Raw genomic sequence first — 24,293 nt, 5'->3', positions numbered from 1 at the left:
TTGTATTCATTTCCTGTAGATTTCATTGATGCCAAGTGTTTGACAAAATGTCAGTCTCAGTTGGGGATGGTCAAGCCTAGTCCTGGAGTCAGTTGTTTATTTGTAATTCTTGTGGTCATGTAATTTATGAATTTTGAAAGTGTCATTGAGTTTTGGGTAGTGACCTGGGCTCTGGCCTAAAAAAGTGGCTCAAATCTCGGAGACGTGAGCACAACATTGAGAAGAAAAGTCCCTGGACACATGCATACCTATGTTGTGGGAGTGTCTAGAGCCCTCTGGATGCATGCTTGTATATATCAAGGGAGCTCGCAGGGGTTTAATGGTCTAAAAATTCAATGGGACCCAGGAGTTGGTTACTTGAGTGGTTGGTATGGTTCCTAGGAGTCATGTTTATGATGTGGAAGGTTTGTATGGTGTGTTTCCGTTTGTTCCACTTCCTTAAGGTGACTTAGGAGGTTGAATCATATCATAGTAACTTCTCGTCACATGTTTACCCTGGTTGATCGGTTACTTGGGTAGATGTGGGAGGAGAGCGTTACATGTTTTATGGTCAATAGAAAGGTGCATAAGTAGTTCTAACAGCTAATATTATTTAGTGTTGTGAATGATTTTTTCAGAGACTACAAATAATAAAAGATGAGTCACTAAAACATGGAAGCAATTCACATACTTTTAAAGATTGTTATGTCGATTAATGATAACAAAGTTATTAGTAATTAGTTACTCAGGCATTCATATAGTCAAATCAAGAGATAAATGGAAGATTTATGAAAGTATAAGGCTAAATAGTTGACAATATAAACAGAGATTTGTATACATCACAGTGGTGCCACAATATGCAATCACTGGCATAAATATTCCATAAACAAATGAAAATAATTATATTCAAACAAATAATAATATTTGAAATGAAATACAATCATGAGCCTTTGAATCTTGTGATATGCCTTTTACATTTGCAAATAATTCTCCAACATTCCTCATAAAATACCAAGATTTGTCGATAGAGAATGAAGCCACAATAGTGTGAAATCTACCCCAATAGTTGTTAAATTTGGAAACTAGGGCCAAACATCACTTGCGATAGCTCTTATGAGGTAGCTGATAGTTTTCTTGGATTCCTCTTTCGGAGAGGTGTAGGATTGATCTAATAATCATCCCATTCTGACATGTACAAATGAAGTTATGAATTTATTTTGATTATGGACAAATTGTCAAGGTCGGCCAGCCATCAAATTAGACTCCTCTAGCCTTCAACGTTGCATATAAATACAAGGTGCCTCCTCCTCATTTTGGCATCTCATCTCATTCATCTTTCACTCTCTCATCTTGATTGGGTACGGTTTTCTGGGCCTCTCTCTCTCCACACGTGTGAAAGGAAGACTGTCTTTCCTAGCTGTTGCGTTGACCAGATTTGACCGAAATTTCAAGAGGCTGAAATTTCAGGACGCTGACTTTGACCAGAATTGAACCTGTTTGACTTCGGTTTTGTGAGGGAGACTTTTGTTTGGGCAGGATGTTGTTCTAGACATAAAAATCGAGGCAGTTTTACCCCTGCGTTGACCAACGATGACTACCCTAATTCAGGTTGTTGCATTGACTTTTGTTGAACATATTTGACTAGTTATTTTCATACTATTTTGGGCTCCATTATCTTGCTATTGGAGGCTGAGTTGACCAAGGTTGACCAAGTTGTTTTGGAGATCAATTTCATCCCAGTTGACCAACTTTGAATTTCTGGTTAGGGGTTTTTGTTTTTGTTGTTGACTTATCAGTTTGGGCAAGTGAATATTGTAAATTGTACTCTCTCTCTCTCTCTGTTGAACTTTTGAAGAATTATAAGATGAATTGATCAAGGGTTTTCCCATATTGGGGCTTGTCCCTGGCTGGTGCCATATCTTGTGTCCTCTTGTGTTGGCTTGTCTTCTATTATTATTGTTTATGTTCTATCTGCATTTTACTATCATGTTGATGCGACTGCTATACTAGATATGATATTGGGCTAATAAGGAAAATTGAAGTAAAATTTCTCTAAGCATAGAACATACCATTGTTATCCTAAAATTAACATGGTATCAGAGCTAAGGTGAAGACAAAGCCCAAGCAAGAGTGAAGAGAAATCACTAAGAGGAGAAATCATTGATCAAGAACAAGTCTCAATGGCCTCCACATCCTACTTCAAGTCTGATGATAATCTTCATGATAAGTCTGATTATCATGCATGGAATATGTCTCTTGATTTGACTTTAGAAGAGCAAGATGTCATGGATTATGTGAAAGGAAAGATTCTAGAACCTCCTACAAATGCATCGGTTGTTGCTAAGACAAAGTACAAGAAGGGTGAAGTCAAATCTAAGAAGATCATCAGGGATTCTATTCATAAGCACTTAGTTGCTTACATCTCCGATTTGAATACATCAAAGGAGATATATGACAGGTTGGTTGGCATGTTCAAATCTAGCAAAGAAAATCAAATTATTTTCCTCAAGAACAAGCTGAAGGATATAAAGAAGGGAAAATGTGAGGATATTCAATCCTACTTCATGAGGATTACCAAGATCAAAAATTATTTTCTTTTGATTGGTGAAGCTATTGCTAATATGGATCTCACTCTCGTTTCCCTTGGAGGTCTTGCTCCTGAATGGCATGTTTTCAACACTACTATTCTCAATAACGACAGAATTCCAGGTTTTAAAGAATTGTTGACTAGATATTCTCAAGAAGAAACAAGGATGATGGAATTGGAGATGCCTTCGAATAGGAATAATCCTACCGCATTATCGCTCATGCCAAGAGGAAGAATAATGCAAGTTCAAAGAATAAAAGTCAAGGAAGATCGGGATTCAAAAATAGAAGGAAGGGAAAATGCTTTGCTTGCAACAAGTTTCGTCACTATGCGAGGGAGTGTCCAAATAGAAGGGACACATATCATTATGATGATCACAATCATTCCAAGGGAAACAACAACAATCAAAGGAATGGTCAGTTCAACAACAAAGGGAAAAGGACTACTTCCGCTACTCAACTTGGAAATGATCGAGCTTCTAAAAGAACAAGAAACTCCAGGTATGATGACTCTAATATTGTAAATTCTAAGCAAAAGGAATTTTATCTTATATTTTCCCTCTCCACTGCCTCTTCTCCAAATACTTTGGGAAATTGGTTGATTGATAGTGGTGCATCAAGGCACTTCACTAGGTACAAGGAAGCTCTTTCAAATCTGATAGAGAAGGATACAAATTTAGAAATTATTCTTGGAGACAATGCCACCTATCCCATGAAGGGAATTGGGAATGTTACCCTTCAATTGAATCAAGGTAACACCGTTCATCTTCAAGAAGTACTATATGTACCTGATCTATAGAAGAATATAGTGTCTATCTCGGTGATGGAAGACAAAGGATTCACGGTGGAATTCATTGATGGAAAGGTACATGTGTTGAAAAGAAATTTCAAAGAAGCATTTACTCTTGGATTCAAGGTTGACAGTTTATATCAAGTTGGAGGAAGTCCACTGGGAGCCATGACTTGCAACACATCTCTTTGATCCGAACTATGGCACCAGAGGTTTTCTCATATTCACTATAAGTCTCTACTCGATGCAAGGAAGATGGTTATAGGTATGCATGAATTCAAAATAGAGCATGAAGTTCTATGTCAGGGATGTGCTGAGGGAAAACATACAATGGGGCCATTCCCCTCAAGTGATAGCAAGACCGCAAACATTTTACAATTGGTTCATTCTAATCTATCTGGTATGTTGCCTATGACATCATTAGGAGGATATTTATATTATGTTGTCTTTGTGGATGAATTTTGTCACAAAACTTGGATATATTTCTTGGAGAAGAAGGATGAAATATTCTCATGGTTTTGTGCCTTCAAAGCATTGGTGGAAAATCAAACAGGGAAGAAGATCAAGATATTGAGGACCAATAACGGAACCGAGTATGAGTCAAATGAACTCAATGACTATTGCAGGGAAGTTGGCATTAAGAGGGAGGCTACTACTGCATATACTCCTGAGAAAAATGGTGTTGCTGAAAGGTAGAATCATTCCATTATAGAAGCCACTCATGCCATGCTTCATGGTCAAGGACTTCCAAAGTTCCTATGGGGAGAAGTTTCCAACATTGTTGTGTAAGTTCAAAATTGATGTGAAGCATTGGAATCCAAAACTCCTGAAGAATTTTTCACTAGTAAGAAACCTGATGTTTATCATTTTAGAACTTTTGGTAGTCCTGTATACTTTCATGTGCCAAAAGAAAAGAAAAGTAAATTGGAGGCATCTGGGAAGAAAGGAACTTTTGTGGGCTATAGTGAAACTTATAAGGAATATAGAATCTATGTGCTTGGTCAAAGAGAAGTAGAGTTGAGTCATGATGTCACCTTCGATGAGGATGTTGTCCTGAGGAAGATTAGCAACCTTCCTATTTCAAGGAAGGACAAAGAAGCAGATGCAGGAAATCAGGGAGATTCGCAGGATGAGCCAATGCCTGATGTTGAAGAACTGATTGATCCCATTGATCCTCCTCCTCATGAGCCCTCCTTCTCCAAAAGGATACACTCATGGTTGAAGGAAACTCTTGAAGATACTGAGAGACATGTTGCATCGAGGGGGACATTTCGTGAAAGCAAGAAGCCTAATAGGTACCAAGGGTACTTAACTGTTATGAGCACCATTATTCAGTGTGAACCTTGCTCATTCAAAGAAGATCTGAAGCAACAAGTATGGAAGGATGCTATGAATGAAGAGTACAAGTCAATTATGAAGAATGATGTCTGGGATGTGGTCCCTAGACCCCAGGACAAATCTGTTGTCACCTCTAAATGGCTCTACAAGATCAAGCATGGTGTTGATGGAAGTGTTGAGAAGTTCAAGGCCATATTTGTTGCTCGAGGCTTCCCTCAAAAGGAAGTTGTAGATTATGATGATATATTTGCACTCATTGCTCGCTACACCACCATATGTTCGATTATATCCCTTGCTGCCTCACAAGGATGGAATCTACACCAGATGGATGTCAGGACTGCCTTCTTACATGGTTCACTTAAGGAGGAAGTCTATGTGGAACAACTGAGGAGTTTGAAGTTTAAGATCACCAGACCCATGTATGCAGTGTAGAGTCCAAGGACTGCATTAACTTGACACCCTTTTTTCCTATACTTCTTCCTTTTTCCTATACCTATCACCTAAATAAATGCAATAGACACAAGGTTTTGTTAAGGTAAGTACTTACATGTCCTCTTTTTCATATTTGTCTATATACCTTATTGTTTTGTTAAAGTGTGCATTCAGCTACGGAATTGGCCAGTTTTTGTAGCTAATCCGTATTTCTGCAACTACCTCCATTGTTGATAGGGTTCAAGCGCACCAGCTAAGCAAAAGAAGATATGGATGGATGAGAAATGATCCCCTCGTGGATTCTTTCCTATTCTCTTGAGACAATCCTTCAAGAAGATCGCACTATAACATGGTCAACCTCAAAATCAACTACAAGATTATTGTCGGGACAGAATCCGAGTTTTCACGAAATCTTATCGATTTGCTTTTCCAAATAGAAAATCGATTATTTAGCAATATAGTTTGGTTTAATAGGATCGAAATAAATATATGTAGGCTTGAAACTCTCGTATTTTTATTCAAATAAATATTATAAAATCAATGGTCGCTCTGTGTTTTGGGTGCACGCTGATATATGTAAATTTTGAGAACATCTTGTTAAGCTTGTTTATGAGTAAATTTTCATGCTGCGTTGATTGGAGATTTTCGACTGTTTCGTGGAGGTCTCCTACGTCCAGTACAGGTCTTTGACTAATTGTACATATATTTATTTAATAGTTAAATTGTAGATGCTCTGTTTTATGTTTTGAAATGCAGTATAATGGAATTCGCAATTAAACTATTATCTACATAAGCAATTTCCTTTGCTTTCTACCTAGCTTAATCCTATTATTTCATTTTCTTTTTATCTGGTATAGTTGATCATTTCCCTTTTTTTCTACCTAATGTAGTTCAATTGTCTCATTTCATAGCTTAGTTTCTTTTCATTTTATCAGTTTTATTTCTTGTTTGGATGAGGTTGAATGAGTTAAAGAGTGACAATATTTTTCTTGGCAATTAAATTCAAACATCATTCATTTTCAATTTGATAGAATATATCTCTCTTGCACATAGTAATCTAGACTTGGCTGCAGCATAAAATTCAAGATAAAATAAAAAACAACCTAACAAAAGTAGAGTTTAGGATCACACTCAAACCGTCCACAAAATTGATTCAATAGAGATTAATTTTTAGGATAGCCAGCTAACAACTTTAAGAACAATACTCTAATCTAATCAATAATACCATCTCCATATTAATTTTAAGATTAGACCTTAACAATAACATATATATCTTGATGACATAAAATAACTTCTAGCATAGATAGTGCACTTGTGCTTCATCTGTATACCTGCCCTGGCCGATAATTTATGGTGACAATTTAAGAGCATTAAATTGGCTAAACATTTTGGCACTATTGTCAGGGAAGTACAAATAGAAGTTAAAAAAAAAAAAGAGAAAAAATATTAATTCAAAACATGATATGCGTAGAGATAGAATCTCTAGAGGTAGATTTGTAGAACGAGGAAGAAGCTTGATTCCCAAAAATCCACTCACTCCACCACGACTTCGAAGTTCCACACTACCTACTCAAACTCGAATTCCATTTGCAAGTCAACAAAGACTTCCTGAAGTCTCAAGATCAGAAATCCAGTTCAGAACTTCATCCACTGAAGTTGTAATTGAAGAAAACCCTGCATCCCCAACTACAGGAGTAGTTTTTCTATCCTCCACTAGTGAACAAATTTTGGGAGAAAAATTAGAATTTCCTAGTGAAGAAGAGGAACATGAAACTTATTTTGACCACCCATTAATATAGGAACCAGAAGAATTAGAAGAACCTTACATTAGTTCTGAGGAATCTATCATGGTTGGAGAAAGGGAAGGAGAGGCACACAATGTCAATGGTGAGGAAAATAGGATTAGAGGAGGAGGTGGAGATAGGAATAGAGGAGGGGGTAGAGGTAGAGGAAATCAAGATCCTTTTGGATTTTTTAATTTTTGATGAAGATACAACCCTCACAATGAAAAATATATCACCCTCAATTCTTCCTAATTTCCACGGAAAAAGAAATGAAGACCCAGAGACTTTTCTCTTCGAATTTGAGGTATTATGCAGATCATAGACTATATGCATAATGCTCAAAAACTGAAATTACTGCTACCTTAAAGAATTTAGCCTTAAAATGGTTCATGAATTTAGGAGTGAATTCTATAAGAACATGGGCAGAAATGAAAGAGGCTTTCTTAGGCAAATATAGAGATTATTGTATGCCTAGTAACCTTAAAGATGAAGTCTTCAAATTGACACAGAAGGAAGATGAAAATCTTGGAGACTTAGTAGAGAGATTTGCCTACAATATTAAAAGAGCAAAAATAGATAATTTGGATGAGGAAACTTGGAAAGCCCTCCTACTCAAAGATATCAAAGATTAATGGATTGATATCCTTAACTTAACAAGAAAAGGGTATATTTTTCAATTACCATTTGTAGATATTTGTGATCTATGTGTACATATCTCAAGGGGTAAATCACGGATTGGAAAGAGTCCTAGAGATCCTCTCTTATCAAGAATTAATAAATCTGCAACTGGGACAATGAGTAGGGCAGAATTAGGAAGCTTGCTTGATACCTTCAGACGGATATTTTAGGGAGTCTAAGTGAAATTATAGACACCCTTAAAATACAGAATAAGAAAAAATCTAAAAACGCTGCATTATCTATTTTTTGTCCTAGATGTCGAAAGAAGCATGCCTTAAGAGAGTGTCCCTTAGATTCAAAAGTTATAAAAATTGTGCCATATGTGCAGATAATCATGATACCAAGGAGTGTCCTTCTTTACCAAGTCTCAAGGCTGTGTTTAATAATGAAGGAATACCAGAACAAGTAGACCCTCTTTACTTTATAGCCAAGAGACCATGGAAAAACTCCCAACCAAATCAACCACGAGGCTTCAGACCACAACAATTTCCTCAATCTTCAAAAAGTAATTGGAATCCATCTTGGCAGCCTTGAGCTCATCCACAATCACAATCTTGGAATCAAGGATGGAAAAGTCCTTATGGGGCTTGTTAGGATTCCAAGAAACTCTCCTACGTTGTAGCTCGGAGATGCCTGGTAACATATAAATTGAACTATTGTTGCAGGTTTAATGGAAGGAATGATGGTTTGATTCAAGCCAGATAACCACTTCTACTCTGTTTCACTCCAGACATGCATGAACACCCTCAGACTACAAGGCTTTATACCACCAGTGCTCACAGTTTAGATATTAGGTGAGTATGGAGAATACTAACCACACTAGCATATGTACAAGACCATGTGATGGACGGCTGCAACTAGTATAGAAACCTGCAAATCTAATCTATTAATGCAAAGACAAGATGACAGCTCTCCTACATTAGATAGAAAGAAACCTGAGCAACATATTCAGTGATGAATTCAAGATTCTAACACAGAGATAAGATGACAGTTATCTAGTGCTAAACATCTAGAGATCAAGAACACAGCATATCAGGCGCAAGCTTAGAACAGAGGAAAATGGACAGTGAGTAGTTAATAGCAAAAGAAGCTTGTATTTGCTGAAAATGAAGATGAGACACTGCAAGTGACAAAATTTCTACAGTCTCCAGAAGTTGAACCTTACATCAAATTCCAACCTTGATTACATCTTTCTTCTGGGTATTTATAAGCTTACATTACAATGGCACCTGGCCGTTTAGGTATGGAGGGGTCTTAATTGACCACCAACTGCATTTAAATGCCTGATGGAGTCTCTAAACGAGGTTGCTTGTTTCAGTGAGTGAATCCGATCTGTTCAGGTGTTGTGTTGTCCTTTAGGCGGTTGGAGTGCTCGTACCGATGGAGTCCATGACTGATAAATTTAGTTACAAAGTCGTGCTATGTCCTTTTATCCTTTGGCCATACTTTATGTTAAATATGGTTGTTGGGGATATTACTGTAACTGATACTGACAGAGCTAGTCATCTCCTTCTTCGGGTAAAAGAATGGTCAATGGTCATAGGACATGGAATGCATGGATAGGTGGATGATTTGGGTGAGCGAAAAGAATGACCGTCAGATCGGGGAAATGAACGGTGGAGATGGCTCGGCGAAGGCTATCGGTCGAGGTGGGAGTGGGGTGTGTTAGGGCCGTTGGATCTTCAGCGGACAAATTGGACGGTCATCGGGCGTTGGAGTTGCATAGGCGTTTAACAGGCGAGGGCGGTTTGGTCGGGCAGTAACGGTTTTCATTGCACCACTTTCGGGCGCTAAGTGGTAAATGCTCGGGGCCGAGTGATCCCACTCAATGATCGACACATACCAGCGGATGAGAGAGAAAAATCGCTCTCATCGCATGCTATCGCTCGGTCAAGTTGAAAGAGCGATGAATACGAAGACTGTCAGATCTCTATGGAGATGATCTGACAATGGAGAGTGCTAGAGCAGGTCACCTTTATCGGGTGCAACGGGAGCCGTTGGATCAGCGGGGGTGATCAACGGCAAGGATGTGGCATGGCGAGTTATGAAAGCGCAGAGACATATGGTATGGTTTTATGGTTGGTTTTGGGTTTTGCACTTGGGGCTAAGGTCAAAGGGGGTTACTTTGTCAGGTTTAGGAGGCAAATAGGGAAATGAAGGTGGTGGAGAGTAAGTGGGGTAGGAGGAGAAGGGATAATGACCCATGTGGGGCCCCTTTGAAGAAACCACCAAACATACCAAGATTTTCTCTAACATTAGAAAGTCAGCGCTGCATGGAATCGCTAACACTGGCTCCTTCTAGGGATGAAATCCTCCCTGTTAGGTTTCAAGAACTGTAGAACAATGCCTTTCACACAAAAACAAGATCAGCAATACTTCCTAGTGTTCCATTGGGCATGGATTCTAATTAAGCCTACACTAAACTTTGTAAAAGAACATATTTACAATGTTTAGGCCTAAAGGCCTTAATTGACATAAACTTTCAAAAACCGCCCATTGACTGGGCCATCAAAACTACTTCTCCTTCCATACTTTGCAGCATGAAGGTGTTGTCCCCTGGACCTGAGCAATGACAAAAGGACCGGTCCACAGAGCATCAAACTTCCCATGATTGCCTTTCTTTTCCTTCAGTGCATCCCATTTAAGAACCAAATCTCCAATTTGAAAATTGTCCATCTTTGCCTTTCTGTCAAAGGCTTCCTTGATTCTTTTTTGATGTGCTACATACTTTTCAATCAATTGATCTCTGATTTGATGTACTTCATCCAAGTCACTAATTCTCTCTGCCATGTCATTTTCCTCATTCTTCTCTTCCTGCAAGAACTTGGCCACAGGGAGGGTCAACTGGATTGGGAATATAGCCTCAGTGCCATATACCAGCTTGAATGGATAATTCCCTGTGGATTTCTTGGTGGTCACCCTTGTTGGAAATATTACTGAGAGAGGGGGTGAATCAGTATTATCAAATTCTTTTCAATATGCCTTCCAGATTTATGCTTTAATTTATTCTTCAGATATTGATCATTAATTTGTAGGTCAGCGCCATATAATAATGAACAAGAACAAGAAAAATAGATGAGCACACCAAAGAACACCAGATATAAGGTGGAAACCCAATGTGGGTGAAAACCACCTGCTGCAATATGTCTCTATCTTCTTTCAATTAGAAACTTCTTTTACAAGGATTTTGTATTGGTGCAGTCCTTTACCAATACGCAGGTTGCAACCTGCAGAGAGCTACAACTCTCTCTCGTTTTCCAGTCTCTCCTGGAAGGGAGCTACAACCTCCTTTGCTCTTTTACTTCTTTAGGGACCACGTTTCATTAATTTTCAAACTAGATCCAAGAAGATAAAATAATCATCAAGTACATGTAAATCACCCAATATCCTTATACAATCAACCAATGAATCACCCAACTTCTCATAATGTTATAAACAGAAAAGTAATACCAGAAATCTAAACCTAGAACTCTGCAACAATAGATAAAAGACAGCCAACAAATATTTCAAGATAGGTCTGCAACTTCACCAATAGTGGCCTGCGAATACCCGCAGCTCTTCTGTGTCTAAACTACGCAGATCCACACCTGGTCGGTCTACTGCTCTGCATATCTCCGCACCACTCATTTTGCTTCCCTGCGTACCCCTGCTCAGATCCGCACCTGAACTACCCGCCTGACAGCGTACCTCCGCGACTTGTTCTTTTGTTTCCCTGCGTACCTCTGCACTGCACCTTCTCCTGCACTGCGTACCTCACACTGCACCTTCTATTGCACTGCGTACCCCCACACTGCGCCTTCTCCTGCGCTGCGTACCACCGCACTCACGCCGTGGATCGCCTGCGAACCTCTGATTAGGGCCAAATTAACAGTCCTCCAATGTGCCACAGTCAGTCAGATCCACATATCTGATCATGCGCCCGAGAGATCACGACTTATCAATAGATTCACCTTAAATTTTCTTCTTGATTTAGATCTAGCTTTTAAAACCAATCACCCAAACTTTTAGATCTTAAGATATTCAAATTTCACAAGTGTGTAGCCAAGTGATCTCTTTTCCTTTTTATAGGCAAGCCCTTATTCAAACCATGGGACAAAACCATCGAAAACCAATACAAGGGATCCAAACAGGGGTTCAAATAATTTAGATCCTATACCACGGGCCAAAACCATAGGATCATGAATGACGGGCTAAATACCAAGGGCCAAACATAAGAAACCCCACGTGAGCATGCTTCTCTGCATTGGAGTGAGTGAACTGGGGGACCGCACCTTATGAACGGATAACCTGCATTTATGTCCGCACTCCCTGGACGGCGAACCTGCAGGTCTGCACCTTTTGAACGATGCACCTGCGAACCTCTTATTTTCCATCATTTTGAGAGCCTGAAACATAGTTTTGCCACTTGAGTGAGTTGCCATCAAGTACAACACTTGTACCAGAGAACCAAGCCAGAATCATAATGCCAACAATCTCCCCCTTTGGACTCGATGGCAACTTCAAGATCCTCAATGTAATTCTCCCCCTTTGACATCAAGGGCAAAGGGTTATGCTCCCCCTGAGAACATGCCTAGTCCTTTGCTTTGCTGATCATGCTCCCCCTGACTAAAGATCAGATCTGCAAAAGAAAAACTTCTTCAAGAAGAACCATAATCCACCATACACCATATATGACCATGAAAGAGACATATTGCAGCAATATTCAGATCAGGATCCATGTTCTCCTTCTATACTTCCTCCAAGATCTTCTACCATAATGCCAACAATGCATTATTAGAAGAATGTATGCTCCCCTTGAACCTGTGCCATTCGATCTTCGACCAATCCGAAACCCAGAAAATGTACGCGTATACTCAATCTCTGAAACAAATGAGATTCAACAACAAGATGATGCATCAACAACCCCCAATTTTTGCCTGAGGTATTCAAAGGTCTCCCTGGGCAATGGTTTGGTGAGCATATCAGCAACTTGTTCCTTAGAAGGAACATACTCCAACTTGACCTTTTGTTCAAGCACTTGTTCCCTGAGAAAGTGATACTTGATCGGTATGTGCTTGGTCTTTGAATGCATGACTGGGTTCTTTGAAATGCTTATTACACTTGTATTGTCACATAAGATGGAGATAGGTGGTGTACAAGTGATTTGAAAATCCTACAAGGTCTGCATCATCCAAAGGAGTTGAGTGCAGCAAGATGTAGCAGCCACATATTCCGCTTCAGCTGTAGATAAAGCAATCAAACTCTGTTTCTTGCTGAACCAAGATACTAATCTGGAACCCATAAAGAATGCACCACCACTTGTGCTCTTCCTGTCATCCACGCTTCCGGCCCAATCTGCATCTGTATAAGCATGAAGTGTGAGATCTGTACCTCTAGGACACCATAAGCCATAGTTTTGAGTTCCTTGAAGGTACTTGAAAATTCTCTTCACTGCCTGAAGATGAGTTTCCTTTGGATTTGCCTGAAATATTCCAACTATTCCCACTGCATGCATGATATCTGGTCGGGTACCTGTCAAATAAAGTAGACTTCCAATCATAGATCTGTAGGTTGGTTGATGCACTGCTGCTGATTCATCATTTGCACTAAGGCTACATCCTGTGACCATGGGGGTACATACTGGTTTTGCATCTTCCATGCCATATTTCTTCAAAATCTGCTTGAGATACTTGGTTTGAGACAAGAAGATCCCGCCTTCATTTTGTTGAATTTGCAATCCAAGAAAATATGTCAGTTCTCCAAGCAAAGACATTTCGAATTCTTTCTGCATCACCAAGGCAAAGCTTTGACTCATAGATTCTTCATTGCTGCCAAAGATAATATCATCTACATACACAACAAGTATTAGCAATTTTTCATTTTCAATTTTTATATAAAGATTGCTATCTGTTGATCCTTTTGAAAAACCTTGTTGATGAAGGTATTTGTCCAAACGGTAGTACCAAGCCCTTGGAGCCTGTTTAAGACCATAGAGAGCCTTTTTTAGTCTGCATACAAGATTTGGATCATTCCCAAGGATGAACCCATCTAGTTGCTCAATGTACACTTCTTCTTCTAAGTCTCCATTCAGAAAGGCTGATTTTACGTCCATTTGAAATACTTTGAACTTCTGAAAGCTTGAGAGAGAAAGGAACATTCGGATGGACTCAAGTCTAGCAACGGGAGCAAAAGTTTCTTCAAAGTCTATTCCTTCTTGTTGAGCATACCCTTTACAAACAAGTCTGGCCTTGTTTCTAATTACTTCCCCATTTTCATTCAACTTATTTTTGAAGATCCATTTTGTCCCTATGACATTCTTATCCTTTGGTCTAGGAACCAACTCCCAAGTGTTGTTCTTTTCGATCTGCTCAAGTTCTTCATCCATCGCCTTGACCCAACATTCATCTTTGCATGCCTCTCTTACATTTTGTGGTTCAGTGGAGGAGAGTAATGCCAAATAGCTTGAGGCTTCTACAATTGTTCTTCTTGTTTGTACACCTGCCTCTTTCTGCCCCAAAATCTTAGATTCTGGATGATTCTTCTGAACGTACCTGGATGGAGTCTTCTCTTATATCCTTATCTATTCCTCTGGTGCCTCTTGAGGTTCTTCTTCATCATCAATCTGATTTGGAGAGTAGTCTTCATCCTCTTCGATATTTTCATAATTTACTTGCCTAGGAATGTATACTTTTCATCAACCACTACATCAATGTTGTCAATAATTCTTCCAAGTCTTTTATTGTAACACTTATATGATTTGCTGTGGGGAGAATAACCAAGGAGAATGCCTTCATCTACTCTAGGTTCAAGTTTTCCAAGATGTTCATCATTATTCTTAATATAGCATTTGCTTCCAAAAATTTTGAAATGCTTTACCGAAGGAGTCTCACCATACTAGAGCTCATGAGGAGTTTGAGTGTTGTTCACTCGGACATTTGTTTTGTTGAGAATAACAACCGCAGCAAATGCAGCTTCACCCCAGAAGGTTGTGGGAGTCCCAGACTCATCAAGCATAGCACGAGCCATTTGTTGGACCGTTCTGTTCATCCTTTCCACCACTCCATTTTGCTGAGGAGTCCTAGCTGTAGAGAATTCCCTTCTTATTCCATGTTCTTCACAGAAATCGAAAAATTCATTTGAGGTAAACTCCCCACCTCTGTCGGACCTGAGGCACTTAATTTTTTGATCTGATTCATTTTCAGCCAAGGCTTTGAAAGATTTGAATTTTTCGAATGCTTCGTCCTTGTGTTTCATAAGTCCCAACCAAACCATCTTGGAGAAGTCGTCAATGAATAATATAAAGTATTCTTCTCCTCAAGGTGATCTTGTCCTAAATGGACCACATACATCTGTATGGACTAGTTCAAGAGGCCTGCTGGCTGATCCTTCCTTCTCAGGGAAGTTCGTTCTGGTTTGCTTACCAAACTGACATGATTTGCATATGGTGTTGTCTGGAATTTTGATATCTGGAAGACCACGAACTCCCTAGTATTTGCATGCTTTCCTTATTTGTGAAAATCTTAGATGCCCCAACCTCCGGTGCCATAACCAATGTTCATCATCCTTGCTCAAATAGCATTGTTGTTGTCCTTCTTCAAATATGTATAGATTATTTGGAGTTCTTCTGCCTTTGATCACTGTTTTTCCTGTATCAAGATCACGAACACTACATCCATTTGATCGAAATATTACCTCTGTTCCTTGATTGCACATCTGAATAACACTTAGTAGATTATGCTTCAAGCCATCAACATACAAAACATTTCCAGGTTTGACCTTTTCTTTCAACTGAGCAGTGCCTTTTCCTTTTATGGCTGCAGGGGTATCATTTCCAAAAGAAACTTTCTTTCCCTTTTCTAAAGTAGTATATGATTCAAGTTTTTCTTTATCACCTGTCATATGCTTCGAACATTCGCTGTCGATGTACCATAAATTTTCTTGTCCTTCTGCATAAAATGCTATCCCACATCTTTATGTTTGTGGTTCCTTTATTCTCCATGTTCTAGTGCTTGGGGCTTGTTCCTTTGTCTGCCTAAACCTGCTCCTGCATTCAGAATCTTCATGACCAAATTTATTACATATAGAACATTCAATTTCATTTTCAAGGGCCGAAAAGTTGTTATAGGTCCTTTACGTAATCCCAGTCATACTTCTTTGTTTTTGAGCTTCTCTAGTCATGATTGTCTTATAAGCAACACGTTGAGCTACTTTCTGACCAAAGTTATGGCAAGAGAAACATTGGCCATTGAAGAAACTTCTGCGATTATCAAATCTACCATCCAAATGATTGTAATTTCTATTGTCATCCATTCTTGAAGCAAATTGAGAAGTTTTTACCTGTGGCTGGTTGTAGCTTTTGTTCACCCTTAAGATGGATTGCCCCTGGTTTACCTGGTAGTCTTTGTTTTTTCTTGATGTAATTCATCCCTGCCTTACCTGGTGATCTCCATTGGGCTTTTGCTCATTCCTCCTTGCTGCATCAAGATAACTCTTTGAGGTGGATGCTTGAGATGTTTCTCCATTATAACCTAGACCTGTCTTGATTAGTGGAGAACGCTGTACATTGATAATCTCATCCAGAGTTTCAGATCCTTTAACAAATTTAAGATTAAGAGCCTTTGTTTTCTCAATTTATTTTCTAAGGCCAACAATTTCACATTCTAACCTCTCAAGAGATTTTTCTTTTTCATCAGGTTGGAATTGCAGAGTATCAATGATCGTACCTTTTTCTTCTAAACATATTTTGAGTTGAGAAATCTCTTCATAAAAACCATCTACATCTATAGCGTCCATGTAATCATCATCTTCAAAGGCCATTATAATTTTATAATCATTACCTCGTTCATCTTTGTCACTATTTGATAGGCCATCATTGTCTTCATGAGTGTAGTAATTTTTCTTAGTTGCATTCTGTTTCTTGTTCCATCTAACAGGTTCCTTCCCTTTGTCAATCTTATCCTTGTGAGGACATTTGGCAGCATAGTGACCGACTCTTCCACAAGCAAAGCATTTGAAAGGTAACTTACCTCGGAAACGACCAGTACCCCGTTGAAGATTTCTGACAAAATTTGATTCTTCTTCTTCTTCTGACACATGTCCTGACTCATAGTACTCTCCTTTGACTGAAGCCTTGAAGGTAGCTTCTCTCCTGTCTGATGGACCTCCTTTCCTCATTTCATAAGCAGTTAGAATTCCATGCAGCTGTGACATTTTAAGGCTTTGTAGGTTCTCTTTTTCTTCTATTGCAGAAACTTTATATTCAAACCTAGGGGACAAAGATCTTAGAAATTTTTCAACCACAACAGCCTCTTTTATTTCTTCACCCAAATTTTTCATACAATTAACAATCTCATATACACGAAGAAAATAGTTAGCCACACTTTCATCATTATACATCCTGAGATTTTCATACTGAATTCTGAGGGTTTGAAGTTTTGCTCGTTTTACCTGATCATCTCCTTCATAGCTCAGAACAATCTTGTCCCATATCTCTTTTGCATATTTAAACTGCATTACCTTAACAAATTTTGATTGAGATAGGCATCCTAATAGAGTATTAACCGCCTTTGCATTTGTTTCATATTTCTTCTTCTCAGCCGGATCTGTAGGAGTTGCTGATGGAAAAGTATACCCTATATCTATGATATCCCAGACTTCTGTACCAAGAGATTCAAGATAGGCAGTAACTCTTACCTTCCAATAAACGAAGTTTGTCCCATCAAAAATCAGTGGCCTGATTGATGATTCCCTCTCATAGTTGCTCATGATGAAAGATCTTTCTTCAAGCGATCAAGCTTCTTCTGAAGAACCTGCTCTGATTCCAATTGTTGGAAATAATATTGAGGGGGGGGTGAATCAGTATTATCAAATTCTTTTCAATAGCCTTCCATATTTATACTTTAATTTATTCTTCAGATATTGATCATTAATTTGTATGTCAGTGCCATATAATAATGAACAAAAACAAAAAAAATAGATGAGCACACCAAAGAACACCAAATATAAGGTGGAAACCCAATGTGGGTGAAAACCACCTGCTGCAATATGTCTCTATCTTCTTTCAATTAGAAACTTCTTTTACAAGGATTTTGTACTGGTGCAGTCCTTTACCAGTACGCAGCCTGCAACCTGCAGAGAGCTACAACTCTCTCTCGTTTTCCAGTCTCTCCTGGAAGGGAGCTACAACCCCCTTTGCTCTTTTACTTCTTTAGGGACCACGTTTCATTAATTTTCAAACTGGATCCAAGAAGATCAAATAATCATCAAGTACATGCAAATCACCCAATATCCTTATACAATCAACCAATGAATCACCCAACTTCTCAGAATGATGTAAATAGAAAAGTAATACTAGAAATCTAAACCCAGAACTCTGCAGCAATAGATAAAATATAGCCAACAAATGTTTCAAGATAGGTCTGCAACTTCACCAATAGTGGCCTGCAAATACCCGCAGCTCTTTTGTGTCTAAACTGCGCAGATCCGCACCTGGTCGGTCTACTGCTCTGCGTATCTCCGCACCACTCGTTTTGCTTCCCTGCGTACCCCTGCTCAGATCCACACCTGAACTACCCGCCTGACAGCGTACCTCCGCGACTTGTTCTTATGTTTCCCTACGTACCTCTGCACTGCGCCTTCTCCTCCACTGCGTACCTCGCACTGCGCCTTCTGTTGCGCTGTGTACCGCCGTACTGCGCCTTCTCATGCGTTGCGTACCCCCGCACTCACATCGTGGATCGCCTGCGAACCTCTGATTAGGGCCAAATTAACAGTCCTCCAATGTGCCACAGTCAATCAAATCCACAGATCTGATCATGCGCCTGAGAGATCATGACTTATCAATAGATTTGCCTTAAATTTTCTTCTTGATTTAGATCTAGCTTTTAAAACCAATCACCCAAACTTTCAGATCTTAAGATATTCAAATTTCACAAGTGTGTAGCCAAGTGATCTCTTTTCCTTTTTATAGGCAAGCCCTTATTCAAACCATGAGACAAAACCATCAAAAACCAATACAAGGGATCCAAATAGGGGTTCAAATAATTTAGATCCTATACCACGAGCCAAAACCATAGGATCATGAATGACGGGCTAAATACCAAGGGCAAAACATAAGAAACCCCACGTGAGCACGCTTCTCTGCATTGGAGTGAGTGAACTGGGGGACCGCACCTTATGAACGGATAACCTGCGTTTATGTCCGCACTCCCTGGACGGCTAACCTGCGGGTCCGCACCGTTTGAATGATGCACCTGCGAACCTCTTATTTTCCATCATTTTGAGAGCCTGAAACAGAGTTTTGCCACTTGAGTGAGTTGCCATCAAGTACAACACCTGTACCAGAGAGCCAAGCCAAAATCATAATGCCAACAACCCTATTAGCCCACAATGCAAACTTCAGTTTGGAATCCCAGTTCCTTTTGTTGTCTTCTAGCAGCTTTTTGATTATCCTTATCAAGCTCTTATTGGATGATTCTGTTAGACCATTACCTTGAGGGTAATATGAGGTGGAATGCACTAGCTTAATGCCCATTGATTCACATATGTCACCAACTCTTTTGCCCTGAAGTCTGCTACATTATCTGTAACCAATTTGTGTGGACAGCCAAACCTGGTGAAAATGTTTTCTGTCAAAAACTTCATGACAACCTGGTGATCAGCTTTCCTAGTATGGATGGCCTCAATCCATTTAGTGAAGTAGTCAGTGGCTACTAAGATCCATCTGTGCTAGCCACTAGAATGTGGATTAATTTCCCCTGTGAAATCCAAACCCCACTGCTAGAAAGGGCCACTGGCATGTATTGGCTTCAAGGGTAAGGACTTCAACTGTTGTTTTCAATCAAACCTCTGGCATTTGTCACAGGATCGTACAAATGAAAAGACATCATAAAATAGAGTGGGCCAATAATACCCAGCTCTGAGGATCTTGTGGCATGTGGTTTTCCAATAGTGATGTCCTCCACAGATGCTGGAATGAAAATGATGCATGACCTCCACATATTGTTCCTTATCCAGACATCTTAAAAGGATTCCAGATGGATCCCTCCAATAAATCAAGTTTTCATGAATATAGAACCTGGCTTCTTTGAGCTTAATATTCCTAGCTTGGCTTGAACTAAGGCCTGGGGGGACTTCTAGCTTCAGCAAAAATTGAGCTATTCTAGAATACCACTCACAAGAAGCTAGATTTTCAGCCAACAACCGCTCATGTCCTTGTCCTACTATTGCTTCTTTTGTCTGTCCATCCTTTGAATTTGTACCCATGCAGCTTATGCCAAGCATTTTGCAATTTTCTTCAGCCATCAACTGAGCAAGGCCCTAGCCCTTGACAAGCTTGGTGGGCTTCAATTCTATGTTGAATTCAATAAGCTTTGCAATCCATTTAGCCCTTCTTCCATCAGCATCTGGCTGCATTAGGACATCCTTTACTGAAGCAGAGGGCACATACACAATTACCTTGGAGTGTAGAAGGTAGATTCAGAAAGCTTTTAAAGATTTGATAAGAGCATAAGCCTGTTTTTCGATAATATCATACCTTAGTTCAGCATCCCTTAAGGTTTTGCTGAAAAATGCCACTGGGTGCTCTGAATTTCCATCATCTTTCTACAATAAGATTGTTGCAAGGGTGTCACCGGAAGAAAAGGAGAAGATATGGAAATCCTTGCTATAGTCTGGGCTGATCAAAGTGGGGGATTCCATAATAACTCTTTTGATGGCTTCAAAAGATCTTCATGTTGCATTAGTCCATTTGATCTTTGATCCCTTTTTCAGCATAGAGGTGATGTGTTTTACCAATTCTGCAAAATTAGGAATAAACCTCCTTACAAAATTCATTTTGCCCAGAAAGGATTGGATGTCCTTTTTTTATCTTGGGACAAACAAGGTCTATATCGCTTTCACTCTCTTTGGGTCAATCTTGACACCTGCAGCAAAAACAATGTGTCCTAGAAGCTTACCTTATTCTAAAGCAAATTGTGACTTCTTAGGATTCACTGATATCCCAAACCTTCTGCACTTCAGAAACACTTTCTTCAAATGTTGCAAATGATCTTGATGGCTGTTGGAGTATACTGTTATATCATCCAGGTAGACAAGGATGAACTTATCATTTTCTCCTACAAACACTATATCCATGGCTCTCTGAAAGGTAACCTCGGCATTCATCAGCCCAAAGGGAATCTTAGAGTACATAAAAGTGCCCCAAGCAGTGGTGAAAGCAGTCTTTTCTTGGTCATCTGGATGTATAGCAACTTGGTTATACCTTGAAAATCCATCCAGGAAAGACATAACTTTGGCTCCTAATACTTTCTGTAGCAAATGTTCCATCTTTGGCAGGGGATAGTTGTCCTTTTTGGAACATTTGTTCAAGTTCTTGAAATCAATGCACAGCCTGATTTCTCCACTTTTCTTCCTCACCAGTACCAAGTTGGCTACCCACTTTGAATATCTCAGGGGAACTATGATTTTGGCGGCCAACAACTTCTTGATTTCTTTTTCAATCAAAGGGAGGAGCAAAAGATTAATGGGTCTCAGCTTCTGTTTGAAAGGAATGGTCTTTCTCCAATGGGATCTTATGCTGGATGACATTTTTGTCATAAGTTTTAAGATCACTGTATTCCCAGGCAAAGACATCAGCAAATTGCTTCATCAAGGTGCAGTACTTAGAACTCTGGGCAGCAGGAAAATGGGTGGATAGATTTATATACTTTGGATGATCTGGACTCCTATGTTATGCCTATGGACTGCAAACTGATTTTCTTTTTGGGCAACCTTATGAGGCACATCATTATGGTCAAACAGCTCCTCTAGAGGCACTAGCCCTTTAGGTATATTATTGCTAGGCAACTGTACAATACTGTCTTGGCCAATTTTGTTCCTTAGCTAGGGCTGGGGACATTCCTCCAAGGTTTCATTCTCTTGATCAATTTTCATTTCAGAGAATTCATCAATGACTTGCAGAAACCTCTTTACTTCATCATCGTCCTCAAAAACTTTCCAGTGTTGAACATTATCAGGCAAGGATGGTCTATATTTTACCTAGACTTGATAAGACAATCTAGGGGGCATGGGAGGGATGAACATGCTAGAAGACACAACAAGGGAATCAGCAAGCTGATTTTTCAGTCTAGGAATATATGAGATACAAAAGCTATCAAAATCATCTTTAAGTCTCCATACCTCATCTCTGTATGCTTTCAGCCTCGGGTGCCTTGCTTGGAACATTTTGTTCACTTGTTGAATGATGAGATCGGCATCTCCAAACACCTTTATGTCTTTGATTCCTATGTCCTTGGCAGCGTTTAAGCCCAATATCAGAGCCTCATACTCTGTTATATTGTTGGTGACCTGAAAAGTTAGTTTAAAAGACATATGTGTGCTTTCTTGTTTTGGAGACACCAGCACCACTCTTGCTCCTGCAGTTTCCCATGAACAAGCTCCATCAAAGAACATATCCCAAGCTTGTGTCCCTTCCTCTTCCATGGCTTAGCATACTGGTTTCTTGAGTTGCACCAAGGCCCTATGGGATTCTTCAATTTGGAGAATACATGCTCCAAAATCAGTGTCCACGGCGTAAATGGGATGATTAGTGGGATTCTTCTCATCACTAATGATATAGGCCAGTTGGGCTTCCCTGTATAGTCTTCTGCTTTCTCCTCCAAAAATTGGGACAGTGGCATAAGACAAGTCATTTTGCAATGTCCCACCCAACCTCTTAATCCACCCTCTGGAAAGTAGCATACCAAACTTAGGGGGGGACATCTGCTACCACAATATCCATCATCATGCTTTTCATGGGCAGCTGAGTTAGGGTGATATCCAAGTCTTTGATTAACTCCAGACATTTCACCTTCCTCAAATCAAAGGAGAACAAGTCATGATAAGGTTTGGTAATATCAAGGCCTAACTCTTCCATGACAGCTTTGGGCATCAGACTATGATTGGCACCTATGTCCAGCAAATAGTTGTGGAGGATTTTGTCATGAATGGTCAAGGAGACATAAAATGATGGGGAATTGTCATCAGCAGGTTCAGTCATTGGGCTAAGCACAACTACAGGTTTATCATCTTGTAAATTCACATAGTCATTGGATGCTTGTGTGGCTTTCAGCTCAAGGGCATCAAGGATGGGCTTCTTAAAGACCTCACTCTTTATAAGTTCTATCAGAGGTACATATATTTTTAACTTCTGGACTTCTGATTCAAAACTGAAAGGGGAAGGAGACTTGTCAGGGCCTCTTACCTCTTGAGCTGGTGCTTTCAGGATGGTAGGATCAGCTGTCGGCCGCTTCTGCTTGTTGACATGCTGCTCTGAGGGGACTGTAGTCCTTTGAGCAGGATTCTCCTCGACATTACTCGTTCTTGACCTCAAGTTATATCTTTGCTTATCTTCAGTCTGTAGAACAGCTTCTTGTCCCACTCTTGACTGGTCTGGTCCCTAAATAATGACTCCTCGTAGGCAACTAATGTCAAAAAGGCAGTAATGCCCTTGTCTTCCATGCAGTGAATCTCATCCTCTTCATCAAATTGCTCCTCCTCCATGACTACATTCTAGAAAGGAGTCTTAACCCTTTGTTCTTCATTGGCCTCTTTGCCCCTCTGAACGATCTGCAATTGTTCATTTGCTCTTCTGAACGGATTTAGATTTCTAGGAGCAAATGTATTAGGAAGCCTTGCTTTCCCAGGACTCTTCTCAAGCTTTAGTTTGGATATTTCAGCAGCCAATGACTCTATCATTTTAGTCATTTTGTCTATTTTGGGTTCTGAAGATGAAGAAGAAGAGGAAGACTCACCTCTCTGCCTCCTTCTATCAGCATGTCCTTTGAGTTTCTCTGCAACCATGATATTGGATTCCACCTCCAAGGTTGCATCTTTCATTTCAGCTAGAGAAGCACATCTTCTCTCTCTTAATAGTAGGCAGAAATCAGAATCAAAGGCATTGGCATAGGTGAGTTTGGCAGAGGTGGGGGTAGGCTTCACTTCTATTGGTATCTTTCTATACATACGATTGAATATTTTATTAAAGTTAGACAATGACTCCCCATTTTCCCTTTTCAAGTTGCCAAACTCAGTATGGTAGTATAGCAGGTCTTTCTTATCTCCCCAATGCTTTAAAAACACATCATCTAATGCTTCAATGTCTGCTATAGACCTATGGGTCAGCTCTCTGAATCACTTTCTAGCCTCTCCATCAAGGCTTTGGACAAATACTCTCATTCACACATCATCTTCATTGATATCTAGGTTATCAGCATAGCTGTAAAAAGACTCAAGGTGTTCTTCAGCTATTACTCCCTCTGTCCCAATGAACTTAGGCATGTATTTCTGATATTCTCCTGCAAGCATGGCATTCAAAGGAATAGGCAGGACCAGTGGTCCATACCTAGCAGCTATGATTCTTTCCATCTTGGTGGGTGCTTGTGGGCCTGCCATGACTGGGGTGGATGGGAGGGTACTGGCAGTTTGGAAGGTAGGGAGTTGAGAAATGAATGACAGGGCCGAAGGAAACTGATGGACTAGAAGGGAGGGTTCCTTTGGACTGAGATCCAAAGGGGAACTTATTGAACAAGGAGCTTTATGAATCTCTGAGAGTATTTCTTTACTGATAGTGCTAGGCTCTATATTTTCAACCTGTGCATACTCAGTTACAAGCCTTTCTTGCAGAGATACATAAGATTGTTTAGGCTTACCTGATCTTGATGCTCCTTTTCGTGATGTCTTTCTCTGCC

This window comes from Pinus tabuliformis, chromosome 3_2 (assembly GCF_031772625.1).
Source record: "Pinus tabuliformis cultivar Carrire ecotype Pingquan chromosome 3_2, CPIR1, whole genome shotgun sequence".
Taxonomy (NCBI): Eukaryota; Viridiplantae; Streptophyta; class Pinopsida; order Pinales; family Pinaceae; genus Pinus; species Pinus tabuliformis.
This window is presented reverse-complemented; position numbering follows the sequence as displayed.